Consider the following 11518-nt stretch of genomic DNA (forward strand, 5'->3'; position numbering starts at 1 on the left):
TATGTTTCAAAAACTAGATAGAGGCGTGAGAAACACTGTTAATAAACTCAGATTTTCTACCAACAAGTTTTCAGAACTATATGTAGAGTTCACATTAATCTTATTTAATTATCTATTTATTTATTGGGCTTCTATTACATGCCATTTGGAACTGCTGAGCTATGCCCTCAGCTGTCCATCTGCCATTTCCTCTTGCACATACTAGGGGTGAGCAAGAACAAGGTAGCGTCTCTGCCTCCTAGAGTTTTCTAGGTCAATGACAAGCAGCAAATAGACAATAACGAGGGCCGTGAAGAAACAGAATTTGAGAGGTGCTCTTTTAGGGACAGGGACAGTTGTTGTGAAATGGTGATGACTGAACAGAGACCCGAGCAACAGAGGAGCCAGAGTGAGTATGCAGAGGAAGAGCACTGTGGTCCTCACACAGCCTGTGTGGGGCCTTGGGCTCTAGGAACAAGGAGATCATAACAGCTGGAATGGGGGAAGGGCGCATCACAGCAGCTACCTGGGCCCATGAGACTGGTTCTCAGGGGTGAGTCCATCACAGCATGATGAAATTTTGCAAACTTCATTTGTATTAAGTCTAAAAAGACACACGAAACTGTTACCAGAAAATATTCCCGAATGTGAGATTACACAAGACTTTCTTCTCTCCCCCTCCACCCCAACCCCTTTCTTTCCTTTTCTTCTTCTTCTTCTCCTCCTCCTCCTCCTCCTCTTCCTCCTCCTCCTCCTCCTCCTCCTCCTCCTCCTCCTCCTCCTCCTCCTCCTCCTCCTTCTTCTTCTTCTTCTTCTTCTTCTTCTTCTCTCCTTCTCCTTCTCCTTCTCCTTCCTTCTCCTTCTCCTCTTCCTCCTTCCTTCCTTCTCCTCCTTCCTTCTCCTTCTCCTTTTCTCCTTTTCTCCTTTTCTCCTTTTCTCCTTTTCTCCTTTTCTCCTTCTTCTCCCCTCTCCCCTCTCCCCTCTCCCCTCTCCCCTCTCCCCTCTCCCCTCTCCCCTCTCCCCTCTCCCCTCCTCCCCCTCTCCCCTCCTCCCCCTCTCCCCTCCTCCCCCTCTCCCCTCCTCCCCCTCTCCCCTCCTCCCCCCCTCTCCCCTCCTCCCCCCTCTCCCCCTCCCCCCCTCTCCCCTCTCCCCTCTCCCCTCTCCCCTCTCCCCTCCCCCCCTCTCCCCCCTCCCCCCCTCTCCCCCCTCTTCCCCCTCCCCCCCTCTCCCCCTCTCCCCTCTCCCCTCTCCCCTCTCCCCTTTCCCCTCTCCCCTCTCCCCTCCCCCCTCCCCCCTCTCCCCCCTCCCCTCTCCCCCCTCCCTTCTCCCCTCTCCCCTCTCCCCTCTCCCCTCTCCCCTCTCCCTCCTCCTCCTCCTCCTCCTCCTCCTCCTCCTCCTCCTCCTCCTCCTCCTCCTCCTTCTTTCTGACAAAACAGAGTCACATGTAGCCTAGGCTGGCCTTTATTGAATTCACTAATAAAGTTGAGGATGACCCTGAACTCCTGATTCTTCTGCCTCTACTTCTTGAATGCTGGGGTTACAGGGCATGCAGCACAACCACACCCAGAGCATGTAGTGCTGGGGAACGAACTGGGGACTTTATACACACTAGAAAAGCATTCTACCAACTGAGCTACATCCCCAAAGGAACTTTCATTTTCAAAACCACACCCTTTTGCTGTCTCTGTATTTTACGGCAGTGTATATTACTTCCGTCCATTTAAAAGTCTTGTTACTGGGTCCCCTCAAATGCCCCACATGGGTAGGAAGGCCCCACCTTTCAGGGCCTTGGGTGGGGAGTGCCACAGAGACCGCTTACAAATGTGGTGGTTTAGGATGCCTGTGGCCTCTCTGAGCCAACATCCTGCCTTTTCTAGAGGAGGCTGGTGTGAGGTGGGAGAAAGGAATGTGTCCTGGCCTCCAGCAGAGCCTGTGAGGCAGTATGTATCATCGCATCTGTGACAATTTACAGTATGTGTAGAAAGAATGCATTCTGTTTGTCATTAGAAAAATACGTGGATCGAATCAATCATACAGTGAAATCATGTGGAGCCATGATAAAAGATGCTGAGCTGTAGAAATACCACCACAAGACCACTGCCCCCAGCCAAGTCCGTTCTCAGCTGCAGGAACGGTTTCTGCCCCTCCTTGCCTAATATGGGCTCTTCCTTGAAACTGACTGGTGCCTACTGTCTGTACCGCTCCGCCGGCCCTCACCAAGGATTATTCCATTGCGGAACAACTGTCTCATGCTTGTTTCTCTGGAGCTGTGCCAAAGGAAGGAGAGCGGGCCAAATAATCCCTAAAACGGATCACTCACTCCTTGGGGAGTGCATCAGACGGGTTTTCTTCAGTGGATTCATCTTCCTGTTAGCTTTCTGTGTTAATAGTAAATTTAGTGAACACTTGACGCACACAGGCAGGTAGCAGAAGCCAGAAGCTGGGCGAGGAGTAAAAAGTACAAGAGAAGCCCACAGAGGACTGGGCAAGCTGGGTCCGATCTTGACAATCGCTACTCTGGGAAGCCACCCCCACCCCTCCCCAGAGGCCCAGGAATATCCTTGCTGTTCTCTGGACTGCTCCTTTGTTCCAGACTTGCCAGACTTCTGCAGCTCAATTCTGAGCCCTATGTGAAGTCTTTGCAAGCACTGCCTTGGGGTATTAAACCACAGTGGTGAACCATGGGAGGACTTCACTGTCAGCTGAGTGACTCAGAGTATTCACGGCTAACTCGGGGACTGACAGAGACCAGGATGACGCTTTCCTTCCCTCATCTCATAGCAGCCTCCTCTGAAAAAGGCAGGAGACGCCTTGGGCCACAGCCATCCATCCTCTACCGCCTGCTCATCCAGGGCTGTTTGTAAGCTTCGCTGTGGAAGTTCTTCTGCCCAAGGCCCTGAAAAGTGAGGACATCTCAAATGGGACCCATGTTTAGGACTGACCAACAGACACTGCTGAGTGTGTAACACCAACCCCCAGGGCGTGGCAGTGCTGGGAGGTAGAGAAGTTGGGCTCCCCACAGTGGCACGCCTAGCCACTTAATGCCTGAATCTAAGGAGAGGCTGCACTTGAAGAGCGAACAGTCTGACTTCTTCAGGGACAACCTGCTGTGACCCCCTGTGGGATTACCAAAGAGCCCATTAGTTAGACTAAGGAATGACTAAGCAACAGAACACATTGTACAAAGCTCTGAAAGCTGGGAGTCCAATCATGAGCAAGTCCTGGAAGGTCTCATTTCTTCTCTGTGTCCTCACAAGACAGAGGAGGTCAAGTTCCTTCAGGCCTTTTCTTTTCATTCTTTTCTTTCTTTCTTTCTTTCTTTCTTTTTTTTTTTTTTTTTTTTTTTTTTTTTTTTTTTTTTGACAAGGTTTTGTGTGTATTTATTCTCCAAGCCAAGAATCTGCCATTGGGCAGTTCATCTGTACTCCCTTACAAAGGAGTATCCTGGGCAAGCTGACCATTTACACCCCCTCATAGAAGGGGGGGTCTCACCTGGGCATCCAGCTGCTCACTGCCACTTGTTATACGCTCTTATATGCGGCTCTGCCCTAATAGCACAAGGCCTTGAGGAAGGACTAGAGTATATATAGGCCCAGGAAGACTAAAGAAGGGGGCTCCATCTTTCTTTAATAGGGAGCCCAAACCCCTGCTAGGTAAAGGCTTTCTAGGTGTGGCCTTATAGGGGAGGAGTGGCCACACCCCTGTAACCAACCCCTCGCCTATGCTCTATAAGGAAGCCCAACAAACTCACTGGTTCTCCAGAGTAAACTTCAGTGGAATTGTGCCTCAGATTGTCGTTGGGAACTTAGTAGGAGAGTAGACCTTATTTATAGCAAAGAGATTCCACTATACAAACTCTTGCTATGCTCCCCAGGTTGGCCTTGAACTCCTAGACTCAAGCAGTCCTCCTTCCTCAGCCTGCTGGAACTACAAGAGTATATGCACCACAGCCAGCCCCTCAGGCCTGTTTTAAGGTACTAACCTGTTGATAAGGGTGGAGCCCTCAGCACCCAACTACTAACCAGGGTGGTATCTCTTTCACTGTCACATTAGAGACTAAAAGACCATGAATCTATTTTTATTGGTGGTAGGGAGAATAAGCATCCAGCCCACAGCAAAGACAGAAAGCAAATTATATTTAAGTGCTCATTTTTGTGTCTATTTTTGTTTTGCCTTTGAGAATTCCCAAGACGGGAAAACCTAGAAACCTAGTCCTTGGTTGCTTTGTTTCATTTTGCTTTTTTTTTTTTTTTAAACTGGGTCTCATATAACCCAGGTTGGCCTTGAACTCCCTGACTTTAACTCCCCAGTGTGAGAGTACAAGAATGCACCACCTCAGTTGGCTTATGTAGTGTTGGGAGTGAACCCAAGGCAATACCAGCCAAACATTCTCTTAACTGAACCACCTTTCCAGCAAAATCAACCTTTTTTACTTTGTGCTTAGCCCTTTTTGGCTTGTTTTGGCTTCAGTTTGAGAGTGCTGTCTGCCAGGGTGCAGACGCATGAGATACAGTTGCATATGTAGCTCAGGAGCAGAGAGAGGAGATGGCACTGGTGCTCAGTCTAGATCAACCCATTAACGATGAGTCTTCCCACCTCAGTTAACCTAATCTAGGAACTCCCTTATAGGCATCCCCAGAAGTTTGTCTAGTAAGTGACTCTAGATCCTGTGAGGTTGACAATTCCCTTCTGGTGTCAGGCTACTAGACAAATGGCAAGTCTGATTAATCTCACCCATGAATATTCTGAATGGGAGAAGTTTGTATTGATTTGTAGCTGCCTGTAGCCACGGATCTTCTGGGTTCACCTGAAAGGAGGGCTAGGAACAAAAGGGGGACAGAGGGCAAGAAGAGATGAAGCCAAGACAAAGTTCTCTGATCAAGGCTCAAAGCTTTAATGTTCAGCTCTCAATTTAAAGGGAAAGGCCCCACCAAAACCCTTTCTGGTTTAAGGCTGAGATGGGTGGGATAATCCATTCTTGGTCACCGCAGAGATATCTCAAGGCCAGCCCAGGGGCAATTCTTCTAAGTTCCATGCAGCCAAGGTGGGTAACTCCACCTAGATCCTATCACTTGGTCTGTTGTGGTAAGCAAGATCTTTCAGGCCTGCTCAAGGCTGGGGGAAGGGCACAGTTCCCCCTTTTTCGTTTTTTAAAGATGAGCAGTGCCAGCAGCTGGATGGGGTACAAGATTTCATCCCACTTCTGATGTGTCTTTGAGGGAGTTTCTAAGACAACCAGAGCATGAGGGCTTTGGTGCATGGATGGATTAATCATTTGGTAGACTCATAACATGATGGCCCTGTTGGAAGGTAACAAAAATAGGAGATGGAGCCTATGAAGTATGTCACTAGGAGAGCTACATCGTGGCCCTGTGTCCTTTTCTTTGCTTCTTGGCTACCACAGTGTGAACTGCTCTACCTCACTCACTCTTCCCACCCCAATTCTAGTTATTTGCTGATAGGCAATAAAGAAACACTGAAACCAGGTACCAGAGTAGTGCCATACCTGTGCTATACCAGACCTTAAACCTATGGAACTGATTTGTGGGAGCAAAGCTTAAGGGGAGCTCAGGAGCTCAGGAGATTGGAATGCCAACAAGATGTAGACAATGAAAGCTAGATTCCTGAGGCTTCAAAGGGAACAAAAATTTAAATTGGGGCTATTTGTGTTACATTCTTGCAAAGAACTTGTGGGGATTTGCCTGTATCCTAAACCTTTCTGAGAGGCTTAACTTCAAATGAGCATTCTAGTTAACCTGTCAGAGGACATTTCATGATCCCATAGCATTAGGCTGTGGTATGGTTATCACTGGCTGCTTTTAGTCAGCATATAGTGAAAATTTGGTTCAGAAGGAAGAGCTTTGGGCTGGAAAGATGGCTTGGTGGTTAAGTGCTCTCCCAGAGGTCCTGAGTTCAATTCCCAGTAACCACATGGTGGCTCACAACCATCTGTAATGGGATCTGTTGCCCTCTTCTGGTATGTCTGAAGACAGCTACAGTGTACGTGTATAAATACAATAAATAAATCTTTTTTTAAAAAGAAAAAGGAAAGGCTTTGAAAAGTGTGCAGTTTGACCAAAAAAAGAGGCGAGCTGAAAGTTGTAGACAAAGAAGATGCAGTTGATAAAGAAATGTGTGCTGCTAAAATGCAACAGAGCATTTTACATGTGGACAATAAGAAAGATGGCTTGAGGCATCTCAGGAACTGACTCTGCCCACTACAGGCTCCAGGGTAGAAATTATAAACTCATTTGAAAGACTTCCTCGAGAAGAAAACACATCTGGGTCAACCTGTTTTTGCATGGCTACTTTGAAAGTGTTTCACCAAGATTTCTTTAATCAAATTAACTATCCATGCACTCAAAGGCCACTGAAACTATGATCTAAGGGTGCCCAGCTGCTGCAGCAGACTTGGCATTGCCATGAGATGCTGTTTTTTGCACACATGCAAAACACAAGAGTTATGGAATCATGGAGACTTTCATCACATCAAAGGAAAGTTTTGGAAGCCACTCAATGCATAGCAGGTCAGATTTCTTGTTAAGGAGCCCCAAGAGACTGCTGGTTGAAGTTAGAAGAGTGAATTCTATGCTGTAGTAGAAACCCTGGGATACTCAAGATATCCCAGGCACATGAAATGTCTCCCTAGAAAAGCCACAAAAGTGATGAATAGTTTCTCACATTTAAATTGTTCTGACAGCTATTTGCCCACAATGATGACAAAAGAAACCAGCATAGTAATCTGTACAATCATCTACTTAGCTGTGGTGGTTTGAGTGAGAACTGTCACCATAGGCTAATATATTTGATCATTTGGTTGCCAGTTGTTAGACTATTTAGTATAGATTATAAGGTGTGGCCTTGTTGGAGGAAATATGTCACTGGGGGTGATACCAGGCCTAGTCTCACTCTCTACCTTCTGCCTGTGAATCAGATGTAAGCTCTCAACTGTACAATACTTCTGCCTACAAAGCACCATGCCTGCCAACCTGCCACCATGCTCTCCACCATAATGATTATGGACTAACCCTATGAAACTGTACACAAGCCCCCAATTGGCCACAAGTTAAATGCTTATAAGTTGCTTTAGTCACAGTGTCTTTTCACAGCGATAGAACAGTAGCAAAGAGAGTCCCAGAGTCTGGTCTGTGTTAGAAGCATATATTCTTGGCAGTGGAAAGTCATCCAGTCCAGTATTTTCTAGCTTTTGGTGTACCCAATTATTTAGACAGCTGTGATGGTACATCTCCATTGTCAGCTTGATTAGATTTAGAATCCTCTAGGAGACACATCTCTGGGTGTCTCTGTGCAGCATTTGCATAAAAGGATTAGTTTGGGAAGCAGAACCATCCAACTGGCTGGGATCATGGAAGTGTACAATGGAAAAGGAAGAAAATTAGCTGCATGCTCAGATTTCCTTTCCTCTTGTCGATCTACTGAGATGTGAGCAAGTATCCTTGTACTCCTGCAGTGACCACTAAGAACTGTTCCTCCCAGCATGCCTTCCCCACCGTTAAGCTTTGAACCAAAATAAACCCTCTCTCTTAAGTTGCTACTTGCTGTATATTGTAGCTATGAAAAATACAACATTCAGAAGCAAATGCTGTTCTCTGTGATGGAAAGAGTAATAAAAGTCAGAGGACATCAATTTTGGAGATGAATTGTATAACCTAAAAAGTCTAGGACACCTAGTTCTATGTCTCTAAAATGGTCCTCTCTCTTCCCATCGCTCTTTCCAAGTCAAGTGAACAATGGAAGGCTGGCCAAGACTAGAATGCTCAGGTAACCCAAAATTGTTCCCTCAACTACACTGGAAGCTAGACAAGCTAGTCTTATTTGTGCAGGAACCTGTTCCTGTTCATACTTCAGTTAGATGCTAATTATATGAAGACAGAGGAAGCTAAAAAGCTAATGACATCACAGTTAATGTAATCTAACCTACAACACTCCCCCCCTTACATTAACCAGTATAGAAAGGAGAAGTGTAGAAAAGTACTGTAGGTCCACCTACCTTCCAAGCTATATTGTGGTCTGTACACATTACCTGTGGTCCTTTCATAAAGCATTTTTGGACCTCCACATGCTCCTTCTGCACCTTCCCCAGTAGTCAGACCACTCCTGAAAGTCAGATCTTGTTAGTAAGTATATCTTTGGTCTCTGTGGAGAAATTTAATTGGTTCAGACTTTGTGACTGGGACATTTATCAGACTTAGTGAAAAATTCTAGTTATAAATAGTAATATATAGCCAACATTTATTGAGGATCTACTATACCTTAAACACTATGAAAAGCATTTTATATTATCTCATTACATCTTCACATCTATTTGAGGAATGTACTGTTGTTATCCATAACTTACAGATTATAAAACAAAGACCTGAAACTCAGAGATACCTTTAAGAAATAACTCATCATTCTCCTGCTGCCTCCCTTACACCTCTATCAGATTCCTGAACCATACAGATAGGAGCATGTTGTCCTCTGAGAGGCTCCATCCAGCAGCTGACTCAGACAGATACAGACACCCACAGCCAAACAGTGAATGGAGCTTGGGGACTCATGGGAGAATAGGAGAAAGGATTGTGGGTCTCAAAAGGGATAGGAACTCCACAGGAAGACCAACAGAGTCAACTAACCTGGATCCTTGGGGCTCGCAGAGTCTGAACCACCAACCAAAGAACATACATGGGCAGGGCCTAGGCCTCCCCAGTCATATGTAGCACTTGTGCAGCTTGACCTTGATATGGGTTCTGAACAAGCTGTTGCCTGTATGTGGGATAGGTTCTATTATCTGGGCTACCTTGTTTGGCCTCAGTGGGAGAGGAAGCACCTAGCATCACAGAGACTTTAAGTGACAGGATTGAGGGGATATGGGGGGGGGGGAACCCATCTGCTTAGAGAGCGAGAGGGGAGGAGGGGGGAAGGGTTATGAGAGTAGGTAACCAGAAGGTGGGCAGTGAATGGGATTATAATGAATAAGTACAAGAAATAGAATTAATTTTAAAAAAAAAAAGAAAGAAAGAAAGAAAGAACTCATTTAGAAAAGACACTAGGTATGCTGACTGGTCTTATGTCAACTTGATACTGTAGAGTGGAAAATTATAAAGACCATTTTGTGAAAAATATGCAGGCTTTTTCTTTGCCCTTAGACCTGAGCAGAAAGAGTGCAGGTTCCAGAACTTGGAACTGAAAATAAGATTGCAGGCCTTCACTGCCCTGGCACATTCCAGGTGGAGGACATTATCCCTGAATCAGAGGACACTTGCTGGATTACATTCCTCAAGCCTCAGGGAGTAAACCCACCTGTGGGTGGGAAAAGCCCAAAGCAGAAAGACACATTCCTGACCACAAAAAGGATACAAATCATCTAGGTGGGGCTGTGACTGGAGAAAGTGAGAAATAGTTAACCTGAAATAGTTGGTAATAACAGGGTAGGGCACAGTGACATGGTAAAACTACATTTTTGAGAAGAATGAGTGTGCAGAGTGATTTTCACGTGGCTCTAAATCATTTAGGGTGGATTCCTCTGAAATGTTCCACTGTTCTTGGTTACCCCCCCCTGAGGTTTTCCCAGTGTTACAGCCTGCTGATGTTCAAAATTTGTAAAACAACCAATCATGTGTAACTGCATGAAAATGCAACCAATCATGTGTAACCGAATGAAAATTCCATCCTTTCCCCACCCCATGCTAAAAAAACAAAACAAAACAAAAACACCTCAGCTTGCTGGCCTTTTGTCAAAATTCTGTTCCTGCGTGGACGAGCAGTTTTGACCATTGGCTAGCCAACTTTCCCCAATAAACCTCTGCTGATTGCATCCAGGTATGGTTTCTTGTGATTTTTGGGTGGTCGTGATTTCCCGAGACTTTGAGGAAGGGTCTCCCGAGTTTGGGGGTCTTCATTACAAGCAAGAGTCTTTTTGGAAAAAGGAAACCTCACTTGAGAAAGTATTCCCCTACATGAGCCTGGGGTGTATTTTTGTGGTTGATGACTGATGTAGGAGGATCTAGCCCATGTGGGTGGTTTGACCTATGGTCTGATAGTCCTAGGTTTGATAAGAAACCAAGCTGTGTAAGTCTCAAGGAGCAAGCCAATAAGCTCCACCCCTCCATGGCCTCTGCATCAGCTCCTGCCTCCAGGTTCCTGTCTGAGTTCCTGCCCTGACTTCCTTCAGTGACGGACTATGATGTTGAACTGGAAGCCAAAGAATCCTTTACCTCCCAGAGTTGCTTTTGGTCTCGGGTTTTATCACAGTGATGGGAGCGCCATAACTAAGAAACTAACAGGAAGAAATGCTCTGATATTAAAAAATCCATAAGGCAGAGTGTGGGCTTCATGCTTGTGATCCCAGCTCTTGGGAAGCTAAAGTAGAAGGATCAGGAGAGAGATAGACAGACAGACAGACAGACAGACAGACAGACAGAGAGGAAGCGAGGGATAGGGGGATGGAGGGTTAGTCAGGGGAGGCAAAGGGGTTCTTGAGATGGCTCAGTGAACACAGGATCTTGCTGCCAAGCCTGACAATCGGAGTTCAATAGCCAAAACCAACATGGTATAAGGAGAGAACCAACTCCCACAGGTTGTCCTCTCACCTCTGTGTGGGCTCCACAATGTCAGAACACAGTCTAGGGATGGAGTCTTCCAGAAGAATTCTGAGTGCTTGTGAAAGAACTCCAAGAAAATAAACCATGAGTCTTGTGACCTCAGTTTCTACAGAACACAAACTTGTTCTTGGAATGTGTTTTCATGCTCCTCCCAGGTGTGGCAGATAGGATTGAGTTTACTGCAGCTGTCATTAGTCATGTGCCTCTGGAGAAACATGGTTTTGCCACGTGTGGCTTGTTCTTGTGACTGAACATCTTATTCAAGTGTCTCTTGTTAACCCTCCAAGTATAAATTGCCTGATGCTCAGAATAAAGTTGGTTATCGAATGAGACTTTAGTCTCCTTGTTTTTACACTCCACTCTCTCAGTTTCACGCAGCCTACTAGAGAAGTAAACACTGGCACATGTTGATCACATAAACATGAACACATATAAGTCAATAAAAAAAGAAAGTAAAATATTTCTTTTTTTTTTTTTTTTTTTTTAGAAGAAAAAGAAAATCCCTTACATAGCTGGGCCTGATGGTGCAGGTTTAAACAGATCGTACAGGGTTATAATCATACCTTCAGAGGGTAAGGAAGCTGGGTAGAAAGTTAAAAGTTTGCCTTTACTATAGACTGAGTTTAAAATCAGCCTGAGCAACTTAATGAGACCCTGTCTCAAAATTTTAAAAGTAAAAATAAGACCCATGGGCTGGAAGCAGTACTCTTGTTGCTGCACAGACTTCTGACAGGTTAGCAGTGCAGCAACTAAACTTAAAAAGGAAATGGGGCCAGGTGGTGGTGGCGGCGCACAGCTTTGATACCAGCACTTGGGAAGCAGAAGCAGGCAGATCTGTGAGTTTGAGGCCAGCCTGGTCTACAGAGTGAGTTCCAGGACAGCCAGGGCTACACAGAGAAACCCTGTCTTGAAAAACAAACAAACAAAAAAACAAA

The sequence above is a fragment of the Arvicanthis niloticus genome, chromosome 23, assembly GCF_011762505.2.
Source record: "Arvicanthis niloticus isolate mArvNil1 chromosome 23, mArvNil1.pat.X, whole genome shotgun sequence".
NCBI lineage: Eukaryota > Metazoa > Chordata > Mammalia > Rodentia > Muridae > Arvicanthis > Arvicanthis niloticus.